The sequence below is a fragment of the Oryx dammah genome, unplaced genomic scaffold, assembly GCF_014754425.2.
Source record: "Oryx dammah isolate SB20612 unplaced genomic scaffold, SCBI_Odam_1.1 HiC_scaffold_11, whole genome shotgun sequence".
In the NCBI taxonomy this organism is placed as follows: Eukaryota; Metazoa; Chordata; class Mammalia; order Artiodactyla; family Bovidae; genus Oryx; species Oryx dammah.
Genome location: NW_024070195.1, coordinates 11670494 through 11689697, shown reverse-complemented (window position 1 = coordinate 11689697; position 19204 = coordinate 11670494). Strand labels below are relative to the sequence as shown.

General features: G+C 44.0%; 1 protein-coding gene and 1 long non-coding RNA gene across 6 annotated transcripts in view; both read left to right on the top strand.

Moving 5' to 3' along the window:
- Positions 1–2102: 2102 nt before the first annotated feature.
- LOC120869945 lies at positions 2103–8497 on the top strand. Its single transcript, XR_005722680.1, has 2 exons — positions 2103–2678; positions 4870–8497. It is a non-coding gene; the product is annotated as an uncharacterized LOC120869945 (long non-coding RNA).
- A 1605-nt stretch (positions 8498–10102) lies between these two features.
- The window catches only part of ATXN1 (ataxin 1), a 412241-nt gene continuing 403139 nt past the window's right edge, over positions 10103–19204 (top strand). For 3 of the 5 annotated variants that reach the window (XM_040249310.1, XM_040249304.1, XM_040249309.1), the window contains exons 1-2: positions 10103–10322; positions 18450–18564. The gene's annotated coding sequence lies outside the window, so the exon portion shown is untranslated. Of the gene's footprint in view, positions 10323–11403; positions 11524–11625; positions 12651–18449; positions 18565–19204 lie in introns of those variants that run through there. The other 2 variants (XM_040249307.1, XM_040249306.1) reach the window with 2 other exon arrangements.

The following is a 19204-nucleotide window of genomic DNA, read 5'->3' as shown; positions in this document are numbered from 1 at the left end:
CCCCTACTCCACACAGAGAAATACCACTTCTTTTTCTTTTAAAGTTTTATCTATTTTTAAAATATTTGTTTATTTATTTGGCTGCCGTGGGTCTCAGTGCTGCACACAGGATCTCCCATCCTCACTGTGGCATGCAGGATCTTTAGTTGTGGCATGTGAACTCTTAGTTGCAGCATGCAGGATCTAGTTCCTTGACCAGGAATGGATCCCAGGTCTCCTGCATTGGGAGTGCGGAGGCTTAGCCACTGGACCACCAGGGAAGTCCCTGAAATGCCACTTCTCAAGAGGAGAGCTGCTGTGGCATCCTGGCACCAGTAGAGGGAGCCGAGGAGCCCTGGGAAGACCTTTGAGCTGTGGCCCAGTGTGGGAGAAGACAGGTCTATCTCAGACCTCTGCAACCTCTGTGCCTGGGCCAGAAGCCAGGTGTTTCTGGGAGGATGGGGAGGAAGTTCTAGAACTCTCTTGCCAGCTTTCCTATTCCACTTCAACTTTTGTTTATTGTTGTGGTCATGGCTAAAAGACCAAACACACATCCAGAACTGATTACCGATGTGTATCTATAGAGGAAAGACAGTGGGCCATGCATGTAAATACAGACAAGAAAGAAGAATGCAACGCATCTGTTGCCATAGCTCTTGTAAAAATGGCGTCTGAATTTCCTGGGGCTGTGGTAAAAAAAAATTGGGTGGCTTCAAACAAGAGAAATTTATTGTCCCACAATTCTGGAGACCAGAAGCCTAACGTCAAGGTGTCAGCAGGGCCCTGCTCCCTCTGAGGCTTTAAGGAAGAATCTTTCCTTGCTTTTTCTAGCTCTCCATGGTTGCTGGCCATTCTTGGCTTTCCTTGGCTCGGGGCAGCGTAGCACCAGTCTCTGCCTCCGTCTTCATGTCGTCTGCTCCCCCTCCCCCGTGTCTCTTCTGTGACTCCTGTTCTTAGGAGGACAGTAGTCATATTGGACATAGGGTCCACCCTAATCCAGACTTTATCTCAACTAATTACATCTGTGCATGCTAAATCACTTTAGTCGTGTCTGACTCTTTGGGACCCTATGGACTGTAGCCCACCAGGCTCCTCTGTCCATGGGATTCTCCAGGCAAGAATACTGGAGTGGGTTGCCATGCCCTCCTCCAGCAGATCTTCCCAACCCAGGGAGGGACCCAGCGTCTCTGGTGTCTTCTGCATTGTAGGTGGGTTTTTTTTTTTTCCCACTAGCGCCACCTATGTGGAGAGACTCTATTTCCAAATAAAGCCATACTCACTGCACTGGGGGGGACTAGATGTATCTCTCCGGGAACACAATTCAATCCACAACAATGGGAACTCTCACGGAGAACTGACTAGTGAAGGGTGCCACATAAACGGAGCGATAAAAGGAAAACAGTGACATGTGAAATTGTAAGCGGAGGTCAGACGGGTTTGGGAGTAACAGGAAATATTAGATAAGAGACGCTCTCATTTAGGAGACTCTTTCCATCTGTGCTTACGGCCCTGATTTTTTTCTTTTCTGTCAGAGTTAAAAAAAATTGTATAAATAAAAAGAATAAGAAAATAGCACTTCGCTGACTCACACATTGGGCAGAGCCACCAACTCCTGTGATAATCAGGAGACTTCGCAGAAATGTTGGTGCTTGGGTTGGATGCTGGAGGATGGGAATAAAATTTGCCCTGCAAAGAAGGGCTTCCCAGGTAGGGAGAAAGTATATGGAAAAGCACAATGTTATTTAGGCGATCCACCGTTTACGCCTTAAGCAGGGTGAAGAGTCTCTATAAGCAAGGCCCAGATTGTCTGCTTAATCTCTATTACTAAGAAATGGTATTAAAGAAAGGAAGGGGCAGAGATGTTTCTGGTTTTGATAAATGCACAAATCAGCTCACAGTAACCTGAAAGAACACTAGGAGCATCTCTAAGGCTGAGTTCGTTCTTGGACACATTTGCCAAAGCACAAATATGGAAACCCCGCCCTCAGCCAGATCCGAAGAAATCAAAAGGCTGATGTGGTATAAATTCCTCTGCCCTGATTGCATAAAGGAGATGTGCCAACATTTTTTTCTCTGATATATTCCTTTCTTCACAGAGAGCTGAACTGGGTTCTTAAAAACCTGATCGTGAACTGAGATAGGCAATTCTGAATCACCACCAGGATCTAGGAAAATTAACTCCTCACTGATCTTCCTAGATAAGCTCCCAATCTCGCTGCCTCTCAGATCAGCACTGGGATCTGGCGAGGTTTCTGCCACAGAGCAACTCCCTTTTTTGGCATAAGAATGTACAGGATGCCAGTAAAGTTCACGCTGGGTCATCTAAGTCTCTTTAAAAGCGCGATGATTCATTGCTGGGGGTGGGGGCGAGAGGAGTGAGGGGGAAGGAAGTGCTGAGCTGAGAGGCGGAGCGAAGTCATTATGAAATTGACTGCAGAAAAGCTGGCGCTGGGAGTGCTGGGGTCACATGGTCTTACTATTGGTATTTCAGCTACAAGTTTTAAACCAGAGGTAGGGGGAGGGGTTGGGAAGCATCACCTTGAAGCTTGATCGGCTTTCAGAGGAGATGCCTCCGTTGATGGCTGGCATGTTGATTAGAATTACAATGGGGGTATTAATTTCTCTTTTTATCTGACAAAAAAAGAAAAGTTCTCCCATGACAGTATGGCTAGCAGAATAAGAATCTGGCTGTAAGTGGTGTGAGTGAACCGTTTGTCTTTTTCTGCTTGATTTACTCGCATTCTAGCTGACAGGGTCTTCCATTCTGTGCGTTCATTTTTGTACTTAAAAAGGGATTGTTTGTAATTTACAGTTGAAGCCTGAGTGCTATTAGTCTGCTCGGTCAGAGAGCATGGATAGCAGGAGCAATCGCTCCATGTCAGTGCCAGGGCACAAAGCAAATTTGGATCTTCAGTCATCAGTCTTGAGAGCTCCCCAAAGTTACCCAGCAGTTAAACTCTGGAGCCGCCCTGAAGCACAGGGCTTCTGCAAATAACAAACTGCCTGACAAACCCTGCTGAAATCCTGACACGGACAGTTTCCTCTAGTTGTTTATGTCAAAAGGCAAAGTTTGCCAATGCATTTTTCTCTGACTCTTCCTCTTTGGGGTAAACTTGGTAAATTCCTCATAAAATAATTGTCTTAAACTCTGGACCTGCATTTGGATCAACTTTTCCTAGCCGAAACTGACTCAAGAAAAACAAAGGCATGGTGAGAGCTTATAGCTATGTATTTTAATGTCTTGAAGTCAGAATAACAATTTGATGGCTATCGTTGTCCCTGATCTTAGTTTGAAGGCACCGCAAGCTTTACCCTCACAACCCATCAACTGCCTCTATCTTAAGTGTAAACAATGGTGGCTTTGGGCTTTGGTTTTAATTTGGAAAATGTATTTCTTTTGAGGAAACAAAATGCCAAGTTGTTAATGACGTGTTTTTAATAGATTTCCAAATGCTCCTGGCCAATACTGAGCAAAGTTCAACTCATTCATTCTGAGCCTTAAAATGTTGTTAATTTTAATTTCATGTAAGAAGAGCTATGTTCTATAGATGCATAAAACCACAAATTCTGTTATTTTATAAGTCACTGCAGTACATTCAATGTTGATAATAGTTATATTGATGAAAATGTATCTAGGTCTTGCTTGCAAAATAAATGGTAATGGTTAAAATTCATCTCATTTCCTTTTGACATGTGCTATTGTACTAAATATATTAGAAATTGTTAAAAAAAACCCCACAGATTTCCTTTTGGCTTTGATTTGTTTTCTAGTGAAGCAGTAACTGTATATTTTTCATTATCCACGCCTAAAGCCATTTCTTATTAAAAGATGTCACCCTCAACCATTCAGCTGTCACTTCAGAAAGCGTGTGCTTTCTAAAACAGAGAACAAGTTTTCCATCAGCTTCCCAGGGTGGCAAAGTATCTGAAGCCTGTCCCTACGCCACCCCGAGAGACTGACTCTTAACAAATTTTTAGTCTAACATAAAGCCTAACAAATTTTAAGCCTAGCATATCTCAGGATTATGCCTTTACCAACAGCTTACTCTCAGAGATCATTTTAATAAGGGGTAAAGTGCATGTTGGGCTTCCCAAGTGACTCAGTTGGTAAAGAATTTGCCTGCAATGCAGGAGACCTGGGTTCAATCCCTGGGTCAGGAAGATCCTCTGGAGAAGGGAATGGCAACCCACTCCAGTATTCTTGCCTGGAGAATTCCATGGACAGGGGAGCCTGGCAGGCTACAGTTCGTGGGGTCCCAAAGAGTCAGACATGACTGAGTGACTAACACTCACTTTTCAAGGTCAGTGTTATACACTGCAAGGGGGGAATCTCAGGAAGGTAGAAAAGTAACCAAATTACCTACTACACTACTGCAATAAGATCGCCAATTATGGTTCTTAGAACTAATTCCTACACCTCCCCAGCCCCACTGACTTTACTAGTGCTACGCATTAGAAGCATAATGGACACATGTCATTGTAAATCTTATAGTAGTCACATTAAAATGTAAAAAGAAACAGGTAAGTTAATTTTAACAATATTTTAATGTAATCTAATATATGTAGAATATTTTAATTTTAACATTTGATCAATATAAACATTGAGATACTATATGAATTTATGTGTATATATGTGCATGTATGTACATGTTCTAAGTCTTTAAAATCCAAGGTATATTTTACAATTACAGCCCATCTCAAGTGCTTAACAATCATATTGGACAGTACAGACCTATGCTAAAGCACTTGTTTTTGTTTTCACTGTGGACAAAATCTTATTTAAAATTGCCTGATATGTGTACTATTAAGTCATAAACTGTCAGCAGATGTTTAAACACAATGATTTTAATTTCACTCTTGACTATTGCTGATGTCACTTTCATTACCCAGAAGCCTGTGCTGCTACAGTTTGGTGGAGGGTCAAGAAAGCTGATTCAGAAGCATGTCTTTTAAGAGTCTCCATGCCAAGAACAGAGCCCAGTGACTTCAGTTTGGGTGTGGTGAGTTGACCTCAGAGTCTATTGTGTGAGTGGTTTTCACTTTTGGTTTTAGTTTATTTTACTTTTCTGGTCTCTCAGCTTTATTTGGAAGTGCAGTCTAAGGAAAGCATATTGGTTTTGTAAGCACGCTATGGTTTGCTCAGATTTTTAAATGGTATATATAGGCTACCACTCTCCTTATAATACCATAAAGAACTGTCAGTGTTTCCACTAACTTTGGGGGTTTTATTACACAACCATAACAAATTGCTGCAGGTTGAAATTTGGCAGATCTTTCTTTAGCCTGGAGGAAATTCTTTTTAACAATTTTTTAAGAAAAGATATAAATTATTAAATGCTGATCATTTAAATTTACTGTGATTTTTTTTTGGATAGGCAAGGATATCAGATAAAATATATGTTGTATTTTTACATTTTGGTTGTTTTACAAATTTAAAATATTAATATTAGCTTTATAAATAACTTTGGCTGATGATTTACACAATTGCCTGACCCCCAACCAAATTTTCAATGATCCTAGTATTACAGCCTTGTATTTGGAAGTCTGATCAATATACTAATTCTGAGAGGTACTGGAACAATCAACTATGAATCTTTTAAGTTTCATCATGGTAAAAATAGGCATTTTTCAAAAGATAAGATTTGTTTTGCTGTGAGCTCCTTGCAGACGGAAATGTCTTACTCATCTTTATAGTCTCAGGGCCTAGTTATTGTAAATGCAAAATGAACGGCTGCTGGTAAATAAATGATAAACACAGAAAAATATAGCTTGAGAATGAAGACTGTCTCTGTTCATAAGTTTCTCATTTAAGTATTCACTTATTAAATATTTACTATCTAATAACTTTGAAAAATCTTAAAAACTATAAAGAATATGTTGCTGGGTCTTCAACCTCTATGATTTCCCTCATTTCTGAACAAGTCAGTGGGTTACTGACTTGTTCATTAGCATTAGCATTAGCATTAAGTCACTTCAGTCGTGTCCGACTCTGTGCGACCTCCGACTCTGTGCGACCCCCGACTCTGTGCGATCCCACAGACGGCAGCCCACCAGGCTCTGCCATCCCTGGGATTCTCCAGGCAAGAACACTGGAGTGGGTTGCCATTTCCTTCTCCAATGCATGAAAGTGAAAAGTGAAAGTGAAGTCGCTCAGTCGTGTCCGACCCTCAGCAGCCTTCCAGGCTCCTCCGTCCATGGGATGTCCCAGGCAAGAGTACTGGAGTGGGTTGCCATTGCCTTCTCCAAACTTGTTCATTAGTAATAAGTTAATGACTTGTTCATCATTAAACAACTCAATACTGTTCAGGCATGAGCCAGTTCCAAAACTTTTTAGAGGCTGAGCTTTATATCCTGTCTCATCCTTCTCCCAGAAGCACTGGAAGATGCAATGTGGAAGGACTGTAAAAAGTATGAAAAGCTACACTGATATAATGGAAACATAAATCTACCCCACTGCAAACATAGAGGGTAACCCCCTAAGATGACTGTGAAAGTAAACACTGAGAAATACCTCTCCTTTCAGCAACATATCTGATTCCAAATGAAGTGAACTTATCTGATATCATATTGGGTTAATTGACCCCAAGATTTTTAGAGAAACAGGAGTGACTCTTGCTTGTCTTACTCCATGTTGTATATCTTTATTTTTCACGGCACAAAAGATAAGGCATCTTTCTCAAGTATGACTGTTGAGGCCCACTTTAAGAATTCAAGCCTGAAACTGTAAATAATTATATCTATATGCCACTATTTAGCTTCCAATCCATTCTATTACTTAGTTGTTACAAGCTGCTGAGCCCTTTGTGTTTGCTTGTCTTTGAATTGTGTAAGAGGCTACTTCCAATGAAGACATATTCTACAATTAAAAAGCCCTTGCGATTTGGAGGGCCTGTACACTTGCTTTATTAAGCACTCTTGTGCTCCCTCTGCTGCCCTGAAGAAAACCTCCATGTCCAAGACCCTGGTATATTCCTTACAGAGTGTTCCCTTGGCAATGATGATGCAGATTTGTGCATAACTCAGAGCCCTTCTGAAATGCAGTACTGTTTGACCAAAGCATAGAATGTTAATGATTTTTCATTTGAAAAGTGCAAAGTAATAAAAGGGAAGGGAATAAAAAGGAATACATTGAAGAATCAAGTTCCACGTTTGTGAACAAATTCATCTAGACAGAGCCTTGGAGTATAGGCACTCAGGAATCACTGTGGGGTTGGTGGGGGTGGGGTTGGGGTGGGGTAGGGGATGTTGGTTACACTGCGATTCAGTAGGTCTGGGGTGGAACTCTCTGAATGTCTAAAAAGCTTCCAGATGCTGCTCTGAAGACTATGCTTTCAGAAGCACGATGTGATATATAATTATATGATATAAAATATACTTGATAGGCCATTTTAAACCTTTAAAAGTAGACATTACCCTAACAGTGAAGTAGATATGAGTGTTTAAGCAATGCAGAAGACAGATTAAGAGGAAGAAGGCTCAGCAGGCCTTATTTTTCAATCTTTAATTGCAAAGTTCAACTCATGCTGGCATGAATGTAGTACCAGGTTTATGAATAGAAGCATAGTACTACCGAGTTGCTTACTGGCTTCTTGAAAACCCTTCTTTCACTGAGTTTTTATTTGTTGGAGAAGGTATTGTTTTTAAAGAAATCAGGGCCAATTGTGATTGTACATTTCATATTTTGCCATCTGAAAATACAACATTTCAGTACTAAAGGTAATGAAACTATATTGTGAGTATTATGTTTATGTTGGACCTTCCTTGCAAGAAGAAATAGTTACAGATTTTAATGGCAGATTATGGTTTTAACCTTAACGGCTAAGTAAGTAAATGACACAGTTCTTATTAATTGTTCTTTCTGTTTGGGTAATAAACATATTTAGCCTCCTTGAGGGAACATTTAAATTAATTGACTAACTGTAATCTGAATTATGTGTTTTAATTTGTCTAAGGTTGTTATAATAACTGCTTGCATCAGTGTAATAATGAAAGTATTAGCTTTTTTTTTTTTACCCCAAATTGTCTAAATGTAAGATGTCTAAAAATAGAGTGGAGGTGGATTGGACAATCTGCAGATTAGGAGTTGGAATGAAAGCATCTCAATTAAGCCAAAAACATGGCAACCAATATTTTCTGTTATAAAAATATTTTAGATGAATTTATTTTTTTATGAAAGCTGTTTGAATCTGAAATGAAGAGCAGAAGTCCTCTTTTTATTCACAGGCCAGTAATAATAATACCTGCCTCACAAAGCATAGGTCTTTTCCGTGTAGAGCCAACAGCTTCTACTCCTTTCAGAAACCAGCTCGGCCAATTCAGGAGAAAAGATATTATTACCCGGTTATTAACCTTCACCTTGATAATGCTTGTCAACGAACACAACGCCAGGCAGAGCCTTTTCAGGAAACTGATTTTAATTGTCCACTAGAGGCTGTAATGAGACCAACAATGTCACTTTAGACCAACCCGGGCTTTAAACTGTAACCATCATTGATTTTTAAGTGAAAAAAAAAAAAAAGTTGTAGAAACAGTAGTAGTTCTTTTAAAATAGCCATATATGTGTGCATGGTATTTCAAAATGTGAGAAACATTTCCGGGGCACTGCACCTTCCTAGTTAGGATGCTTACTTTTATTTCTACAGCACCTTGGTTCTACAATACAGTTGTTTAAAAGTTGACACATTTCTCTTGGTGATTCTGTATCCTGCTTCAGTTGGTGACTAACGGTTAGATCATAAGTAAATTAAGCCAAAAGATTTCTCAAATACAACTTGCAGTCAAGTGGAGACGTCCAGAGAGAAACTTACGTGGAGGGATCCTATTTCTAGCCATTTGATTCAAAGCACCTGAAAAAGGTCAAATGTTGCCCCGACACCTACCGGCCTTCCAGAATTATGTGCAGCCAGGAGAACGCCGCCGCACTGAGCTCCCTGTAGCATGGCTGTGCCTTCTCCTCCTCCAGGTGGCACACCTGTTGGCCAGGTACCACCAGTCCAAAGAAGAGTCCTTCCCTTCCAGCTAATGCCTGGCGGAGGTACCCACGGAGGGACGGGTGGCGAGGAGCTGAGAACCGCATTTAAAAAATTGAGTCCAGAGGAAGTTCTTACCGCGCGGATTCACGAGAACTGCCATCTGATGCTCGAGTTGCTTTCTCTATCTTCTACACTGGTTACCTCATTTCCGATGAAATTAATGATCCCGAATTAGCGGCGAGAGGAGTGCGCGGGTCGTCTACCCAGCCTCGAGCTGGCTAGTTCCGTGCTCCGAGCAGATTTCCGGACCTGCAGAAAGAGAAAGGAGAGCAGGGTGGTCACCAGCTTTCACAGGCAGGAAAGGTGAGGGTGCACGTGGAGACGGGGGGTTGTGGGGGAGGATCCTTAAAACTTTCCTGAGTTGCCAGCCAAGGCGATCCCCGCGGCTCGGTGGGCTGGGTTCCAAAACGCCAAGGCTAAACCGGTTTGAGGGTTAACGTGCGTGAAGGTCGGAGTCAGCCCTCTTAAGACGCTTCTCCGCACGCCTGGGACGAAGGGAACGTCGGGATCGGAACCGACCCACCTCTCCTTCCCCAGAGGGGATTTCACGGGCTTGGGTTTGGAGTCTGGCACCCCTCGGAGAGTCCCTCCAGGGTGTCTGAGTCGCACCCAGCCTGTGCCTTCACAACTCGATGCAGGGACCCGAGGAGGCGCGCGAGGACCGACCGGCCACCGCTCCAATTACCTCATCGCTTCAGCTCCCCGCCCCTTTCCCAAACCTGGAAGAACTGTCCCCTCCGGTCCCGGTCACCGCTCCCGCCCCGCGTCCCCCCAACCCCCCCGATCCCGAGCGGGTCTCGGGGAAACGCGCCCGCCTCCCCGGGGGGACTGCCGGGCCCGGAGATGCGCGCACCCAAGGGTTAAGGGCGCCGGCCGGCGGCCGCGCCGTGCGCTCTCGGTGCTCAGAGCGGCTCGCCCCGCCGCCCCGCCGGAGGGTGGCCCTCCCCAACCCCCCCGAAGTCGGATCCTTGAGCTGCGGCGGCGGCAGCCAACTGCTCCATATTTGGCTTCTATTACACATTTACATACTGGAGCGAGCAAGCGAGCGAGCGCGAGAGAGCGCGAGGGAGGGCGGGCGGAGGGAGGAGGGAGGAGGGAGGGAGGAGAGGGGGGAGGAGGAGGAGAGAGCAGAGTATACCGCAGACATCATTTCTACTACAGTGGCGGAGCCGTACAGGACCTGTTTCACTGCAGGGGGATCCAAAACAAGCCCCGTGGAGCAGCAGCCAGAGCTACAGCAGCCGCAAGACACTGTTTCTCTCCCTCTGCCCCCCCTTCCCCACGCAACCCCAGATCCATTTACACTTTACAGTAAGTGGCTATTTTTTTTTCCTCCTCCGATTCTTTCTCTCCCCCCTCCCCCCATCTCCTTCTCCCTTGATTTAGATCAAGATCCCCCCCTACCCCGCTCTCCCGAGAGGGGCAAAAGCAACAACCAGCAAACAAACCCCAAACCCCATTCGGCGGCACGGAAAACAGCTGGAAGAAGAGCGAAGGAAATCGACGCGTCGTGTTGTGTTGTGGTGTGTGTGTGTGTATGTATGTGTGTACATACACCCTTCCCCGGCTCCAGCCTCCCGGGCCGACTTCCCCAGCTGTGGGCGCTGAGACGACCGGCAGGAGGGTGGTGTGCAGGGGCAGGGTGGGCGCCCGCCGGCAAGGGGGCGCGCCCGGGCGGGGGGCGCGGGCGGGCGGGGAGATCCGCGGCGGCTCCCCACTACGGCGGCTGCCGGTCCGATTGCCAGTGGGGAGAGCCGTGTCCTCTTCCCAGGAGGTGGCGTAGGGGGGAGGCGGCGGCCGGGGGTCGCGCTGCCCCCTCCTCCTGCCGCCCCCTCCTCACTCCTCTCTTCGCAGAGGGCGGCAAGAGCAAGCGGATCTGGAAGAGGGCTGGCTTTTCCGCGGGGGCCGCTTGGCCCCGGAGACCCCCGGGGCGGGGGTCTCCCCGCGGAGGCCGGCCTGGGCCGGCGCGCGACGGCGGACCGGGAGGGTCTGCGCCCGCGGCCCGGCCGGGAGTTTGCGCGCGCCGCCGGGCGCTGGGATCGCGGGGGCACCGAGGGAGGTGGGCAAGGTGGGGACGGGCGAGCGGTGCCGGGAGCGCGGCGGGAGTAGCGGTGGCGGCTCGGGCGCCGCCGCCGCCGCCCTGTCGTACGGCCGCTTCCTGATCGTGTGCAGCCGCCGCCGCCGCCCGGAGCCGGGAGCCCGCGAGCGCCCCAGCCCGGGCCGGCGCCGGGAAGCCGCGGCGGACGCTACCCTGCCCGCGCCGGGAGTGAGCGGCTGCGCGGCTGCTGGGAGGGTGAATGAAGCCGGGAGGAGGGGAGGGGGGAGGCGGCGGCGGCGGAGGAGGCGCTGCGGGCGCTGGGATGCGCCCCGAGCCCCGCTGCTCGCTCACTCTGGGCCGGGCCGGAGACTCCGCCACTCCCGCGGCCGCCGCCGCCTCCTACGTGGTTCCAGCGCTGCGCGCAGGCCGGTCCCGCAGGGGGCAGGGCAGGGGGCCGGCCGGGCGGAGCGAGAGGTGAGGCGGCGGCGGAGCGCGGCGTGAGTGTGTGAGTGCGTGTGTGTGTGTGTGTGCGCCCGCGGGGGAGGGGGCGGCCGGGCCATCGCGGTGGGGAAGGGGCCCCGCCGTGGCCGCTTGGCTGACTCCGCAGCGCTCTGACCCCTCCTCGGCCACCCCCGCCCTCAGGCCGCCTTCCTAAACTCCGCGGCTGGTGCTTTCATTTTATTTCAGACCACGTAGGGGGCTGACTGGAAGCGATGGAACAATTCAGGTTTTCTAGGGAGATTGAGCAAGAACCTTAGTGGGGGGTGGAAGTAGGGTGGTGGTGGAGATCCTGCCAGAAAACAAACAACAACAACAAAAAATCAGTTTCTAAGGACTAGTGGGGTTCAGTTCAATCCCGTGGCTGCTCTGTTTTGTTTTGCTTTCTTGGTATATAATCCTACAGATAGGAGGGTAATATAAATACTTCGAGAGATTGGGAAATTGCTTGAGTAGTAAGGCACACACACAGAAAGCCAGTCGGAAGCTGGTTATATAATGCGCGATGTGGCTAAGGAGAATGGCAAGCTATTTTTATTTTGTTTACCGTATGCTGTGCAGTAGGGACTCCTCCGAACTGGTTCTGTCCCCGAAGAGATTCTTAGCTTCCCTGTGAGAGCCACAGGATACAATTAGCAAAATTAGAAGACCCTATTACACCCGCAGAATAAAAACTAATGGCTTAGAGTGGCATGCTCCTTGCACATCCTGGCGCTTGCACGGGAATGTGTGTATGCAAATAAGTTCTCCTTTGGCAATCTCGTAGTCACATCTCAATGACATTTGTGTTTTATAATGCAGGCTGTTCTTAATATTTAAACATCACCGTTACATATCGCTCGAAGCAGCGGGTACTTGGTGGGTTATTTTTAGGCACAGCTAGTTACTTTTTCGACCGTGTTAGCTAAGCCATCTCATTTGGGTTTCTGACGAACCCTGCAGTTCCTGGAAGCCCCCGTCTTAAGCCCACCTTGTGGTTTATTTGGTGGATGAGGGTAGTTTGACACTTGAGCTTTTTTTGGAATGGAGCGTCTTCCTGAAGAAACCACCGGAGAGAAGGATGAGAAAACCCTGCACATGAACTCTTGGAAAAGGATTGCACTGTAAGGGCTAATGCTATGGCATTTAATCTCCTCTGATTGCCCTCTAACTGTGCCTGCATCAGTCAATATTTTAGCAGCTCCACAGATAAATGGGTTTGAGTGCCACCTTCTACAGAAAGCAGAGGTCGAAGGGCTCCCCTGAACCTTCCGCCTGCCTGCCTTTCTCATCTCGTAGATACCTGTCAGCGGGTGTAGGTTTTCGGTGCACTTACTCCATCCCTGATCACTCGTGTAATTAGATCAGGCTGCCATGGCAACAGACAGTGTTCTCCCGTCCATTCAGGTGGGTTTGTCTGTGCCTGGACTACTCCCAAGTGTTTGATGCATAGTGTTTGTGCTGCCCCAACCAGATTAGAGACTCTTTACTATTTCAGCCGCATCTTCTTTTTGTCACTTTGGATGGGAGACGCTGAATGAGGCTTCTAGCTACTCAACTTTTATAAAGGAGACCAACAAGCTGTGCTTACTGGGTGCAGTATGTAAATACATCTCCCCAGACCGTGAAAGGAGGCTGACAATCCTGCTTGTGAACACATCAACAAGTATTTGGTACTTGGTAGAAACCTTTCAGAGCTGAGGAGCTGAGGAAAGCAACCTTTCTCTTGCAGTTTGTCTGGTGCCTTTGGCCTTGCAGGCATTTAACCCTTTCAAGTGCAAAAGAACTCATCCTTTAGAACCCAAGCTGCCAATAGTGGGGTTTTTCTAAAGGATTTATTCAGGGGAAGTAATTTATTTGAGAAGGATATTCCCATTGTCATATTTAAAAACTTTATGGTCATCCTAATGACAAAAAAAAAAAAAGCTACTGGCAGTAGGCAGTCATTCTGAATGTATTCATTCTTAACTTGAATTTCTTGGCCAGGATCCTTACCTTGGAGGTAGTAAGTTAAAAGGTTTTTGTCTCAGGTAAGAGATGATACAGGCCTTTAGCTGGTAGACTGATAATGTTTGGTGCTTTTGCACAGTAATTTGTACTCTATTTGGGGATAAAATTTAATGAGCATTTAATAACAGTGAACAACATCCTGCTCTTTGCATTAGGCGGCCACCTTAATAAGCCTGCTATGCAAAGAAAAATAATACTGTTGGGGAAAAAAAGGAAAGTAGCTTTGGTTGCTGAAGGTCTGTGTTGCTCAGGCAATCCAAATAAGAGGGAGTATTTTAATAACTCTGATATTTGAAAAATAAATAATTGAGAATAATAATGTCTGGATGTCTGTGTGACCCTGCTAGTCAGTTTACAGTTTTACAACCCCATAGCTAAACTGGTAAATCCCTTTCTTTTTTTTTTAACCTCTGGGGCCTTGATTGAGAGAGCTATTCAGTGTTCCTCACAGAGGTCTTATGAGTTTCTACCCTTTAGTGAGTCTATGCAGTTGGTAACATGATTGCGATCTGCTCAGATCAAGTGTTGCTGTGTTTAAAGCAAGCCATTATTTCTAGAAGGTAAATAGATGGGAGAGGCAAGGATATAAAATGAAGCACAGAAGTTTAAGTTTTACACAACACCTTGGAGGTCCTGAATTACATTTTACCATGTACAGAAAAACACTTTACTGGTAGCCAAATGTGAATGTGTATTTTTGAGTGCACAAATAAATTTGTGTTAAAATGTATCAAAAATGTACTTGATTGGGAACTGTGAAAATCTTCCCCTGTGTATCTTCCCCTTCCATTCTGGATTTCATTTTAAGAGGGTTTGATAAACAAGTGATATTTAATCAGAAATATTATTACTAGGCTTCCTGGCCTCTAAATTATCTTTTACTCTTGCAAATAGATTCAAGAACAACTCTTCAGCCATCAGACTGTACATGTAGCTGGCCTTACGTTTCAATAGGCCTGACTCAGTTGTCTGGGGGTCTCGGGAAAGGCCAGCCTTAAGAGCTTATTAAAATATTAATAAACATGCTTCTGTGCCTTCTTGTTTTGTTGTCATTACAGAGTTTGATTCACATTCCTTTTGTATAATGTGCCTTTATTTTTTTTCCATTCTGAAATGTCAAGTGGATTTTCTGTTTGCACTTACCTTGAATGACAGTTTTTGATGACTAACGCATGGTAACACCGGCTCATTTTGTTTCCTATGAGAAGTTAGTCAATAAACATGTTTTTACTAAAAGCCTGAAATTTAGCGAAGGTAGGAGTGAATGTTAATTCTTTAAACTATAGTTGTCTGCAAGTAACACATAGTTTCGATTCTGAAAAGCTTAAATACGTGCATGTGTAAGATGACATAGTGCAGCAAGACAGAATATTATTTTTATGGGGAGACAGATGATTTGATTTCCATTGCTTTACATCTTTTGATATGTGCAGCTTAACTGCTTCAAAGAGCAGATTTAGTTCTGCTTATACTTCCCAGCTTATCAGAAGCAGGCTCTCCTTATTTTGTGAAAAGATCGAAAATAAGAAATCATAGAAATCCCAAAAGAGATAATAATTTCTGTTCTAAGGCGTTCCACACAGGACTGCCCTTTTTTAAAGAAAGAATTTTGTAGTCCTCAATTATGCTGTTCAAATTTTAATTTCATTTAATTCAGTTTAATAAAATACACATTCAAAATTTCTTTAAGAGGTGATAAGTGTATACTCCGTGTTAGTTTTAAGAGACTATTTTCAAATGTTGGCTGAAAGAGTTGTAATTGGATCAAGGTTTTAAAAATATGTAAATACTTAAAATTCCAGGAGTAATAAAAAGGCTTAGGTAAATAATCTTTAATGGTGGAAACAGTTTTCAGAAATCTCTTTCCTATTTCATAATTTATGTATCTTTGTCTTTATCACTGTAGTAGTATATTTTATAATCCTTATAAATCTGAACTTTTCAGGCTAATGCTCTATAAATACGTGTACTACGTATTACCACCTCAAATGTACTAAAACATGTTTAGAACTACTAAAGACAAAAAAGCAACAAGCATTATATCCTCTTTGACATATTTGATGGGAGCAGAACTGTTTCATTGATTTTTTAAAAATATAACTTTTAATGCATCCCATTTGTGAAGTAATGAAAAAGCACTGGTAATGGCAATAATGCAAGCAAAAATTGTATACTAAAACTGAACATTACTTTTCAGAAAACTCATTGTAGTGTAATCACAACTTGAGGCTTCAGGGGGCAGAGGCTCCTCTGGTGATGGCATGTGGTTTCAGGCTAAGAGGAAGTTCTCTTTTTTCTACTTAGGTGCTCTTTAACGGATACCTTTTGAGTTATTTATCAGAAGTTTTTAGTCATCACTGTTATAGCTGCTAACCTGTAAATGCTTATGCTTCTAGCATTCAAAGAAAATGTATTTTTTCTATCACCGTGTATGGCACATTTTCTTTTATTGCACCCTTAACTTTGGGCTACTCTCCCTGAAGTATTTATGTTTTCTTCTGTATCTACATTATTTATGTATTATCTGCTCTTTACTGACTGTCACATCTGTATTACTTAGGCTACCTTTCTATCTCCCGCTCTTTATAGTATTGTGTTATGTTGCTCTGCTGTGCTTTTTAAATATTAAAAATTCTGTTTTTAGTAGATATATTGTCTTAAACAGTCTATAGGCTGCTTTATTGTATGTTGTCTGTATATTTTTGCGAATCCATTCTGCCTTGCTTTTATTTTTGGTTTCTTCCCTCTGATAGAACACAGCTAGTTATGTTAACTCTTTAGTTACTTTAACTGGTGTAGCAACACAGATACTTTTGAAATAAGTAGGCATACCGACGTGAGAGTAAATTAATATTTTACAGCATTTGCATCATGTTTGACTGTTCTCTGCACTTCAGCAGAATAGGAGGAGACTGTAATTTGGACTCTATAAAATCTTATCTGCCAGGTGATAGGTAAATAGGATAGTGTGCACACACATCGATACACAAGCCAACACTCTCAATTGTTAGCTCATAAAGCAAGCACTCTGCAAATCCATGCTACCTGCACATTGTTTGAAAATGATGATCAAGGATTTTGAGGCTTCATTTGAGATGTTACTAGATAAAATCAAGATCACCCCCTGGCCCTTAAACCAAGTACTGTGTAAGAATAAATAGAATATTGTGAGCTTTTATTTAACTTGGCCACTATTAATGTTTGTAACTCAACAAGCTTCTTACTGGAGGGCTTGTCTTCCAAGGACTTCAGAGGTGTGGTAGTCTAGAAAGGCTTCTTTCTTTCTCTACACTTAACTGTTTGGGATTTCCCAGGTGGCGCTAGTGGTAAAGAACCTGCCTGCCAATGCAGGAAACCTAAGAGACAAGAGAGGTGGGTTCGATCTGTTCGGAAGATCCCTTGGAGGAGGGTGTGGCAACCCACTCCAGTATTCTTGCCTGGAGAATCCAGTGGACAGAGGAACCTGGTAGGCTACAGTCCATAGGGTCATAAAGAGTTGGACATGACTGAAACAACAGCACACAGACTTAACTGTTTACATATGGGGAAACCAAGGCCAGAAAACTTCTGCATATCAGTCTCTGGCATGCAAAAGATGCTTAAATAAATACTTGGTGAATGGATTAGCTAGAAGTAAGAATACTTTGGCTACTATTCATTACTTTGCAAAGTGTTGGAAAGCAATCGACATTATTTTCCTTTCCAGCTGGGCTGTGCTCTTAAAAATAGTGAGTGTGTATGGATGAAAATAATCATGAGATGTGTTGCCATGTACCCAAGGCTAATTGGCTCACTTACCTGTTTACAGATTATTCACATTGGAGATCATATTCATAGCTCCAGAATAGTTTCTTTCTGACACCCAATATAATCCTGGGCCTTCTCCTTCCTACTGTTACCTGGCGTGGGTTTAGGAAACCCAAACTAAATTTAAAACCAGCCTAAGCAAATATGCAGATCAGCTCCAGTCATGAAAGGCTGAAAAAAAAAAATCAGTCCAGCAATGACGAGTTTGGGGATTAGTTTATAATATCTGTGCTCCTGATTCTATTTAATGTGGACAGTTGGAAACTACCAGTATTTAAAAATATGCTTTGAATAGATAGGAAAGTATGTTAGCAGATCGAGTCCTCAACTTCTTCCGTTTCTATGCATAGGTGTTTACCTCACAAAAACTACTACGAGCGCCAGGCTCCCTGATGGAAAGGTATATGGAAGATAGATTCATTCTCTTTTATTCATCCATTCACACATTCACTCATTCATCCTACAGTGGGTAATCTTTACTTAAACATGCTCAAGATGTTATAGCAGAATGAAAATCAAGTAGATGTACATTCAGTAATTAAATCCTTTAAAGTTCAGAGGAAACTCTAGTGAGTATATGCATACTTAAATTTTTTTTTTTCTGCATTTGATTCTTTTTTTCTATCTCATTAGACTGGTATGCTAACAGCTGTGCTCTGTGTCATGATTGTGCCTAAAGTTGCATGTTGATAGTACGATATACCTCATGAAAATTAGACTCTGGCTCAATTACTATTCAGTCCATGCCCATTTCCACCTGATAGTCCCGTGATGACCAGCATGTGTTTGTGAGGTGATTCATTAGAATCTTAGAGAAAAGATTGACAGTAGCTGGCTCAAGTGGAGAGACCAAGCTTTTAATTTGATTGAAGGGATGACCTTTTTGTGTGTTGGCCTCCCTCCGAGCCCTGTTGAATCAAACCAGACCTGCCTTTTGAGCTGGCTGGTGCCTGTGTAATTCTCATAAAATGATGCAAAATTTGATGTTCTTGAAGTTTAGATTTCCCTGCATGGTGTCTCCAGGTGGGATTATTATTACTTTTTAAAGCCATTCATGCTGTTTCTCATTTTGGATTTCCTCTTCTGCACCCCCTGGACCACTGCAGGAGGATCTGGCTGCAAATCACCGAGGTGTTCCATTCAAGCTGCAGATTTGTCTGTCGTCTTTGGACAGCAGTCTCCTCCTCCACGGCTGCTTCGGGGGAGTCCGACACCCATCAGGTAAGAGTTTTGCGATGCTCTGTGGTTTCTGTCTGAGGATAAAGTCTGGCCTGGGAAAATCGCCTACTAGTCGTACTTTAGCACTTTACAGACTGTTGAAGATAATTGTCTTTGCAAACTTGTACTGTGTGGGAAATTGAGAAATCGCAGAGGTTTTTTTTTTTTTTTGGATTAAGGTATCCTCCTTTTTGATTTATTTGGTTGATGATGTAGTCTGCCTCTGCCTTGCTGATGGTTCATTATTGTGTGCTGGGGTTGAGCCTGATCATTTTAATTGTCACCTGTACTTGGAGCTGATGAGCAGGTTTTGTTACCAAACGGTTACCTTAAGTCACTGTCTCCATGTTTTAGGTTGTGGTTGTTGTGTGACCGCGATGCAGGGAGATAGCTTGTTGGTTCGGTAGCAACCGATGTTGGTTGGGTCTTGAATTTCCTTGTGTCTGTTTGGGATTTGACAACTTCCTGCTTTCTCCATGTACAGTAAATTTTTCTGACCTGGAGAGTCATGCAGACACAGGGTGGATGCAGGGTTGATGACTCATGGTTCTCTGTTGAAGGGAAGGCTGCCTGCCTAGAATCAGGAGAGCAGGGGAAGTGAGTTTGAAATTGGGGCAATAAGGGCTTGGGAACACTGGTATTC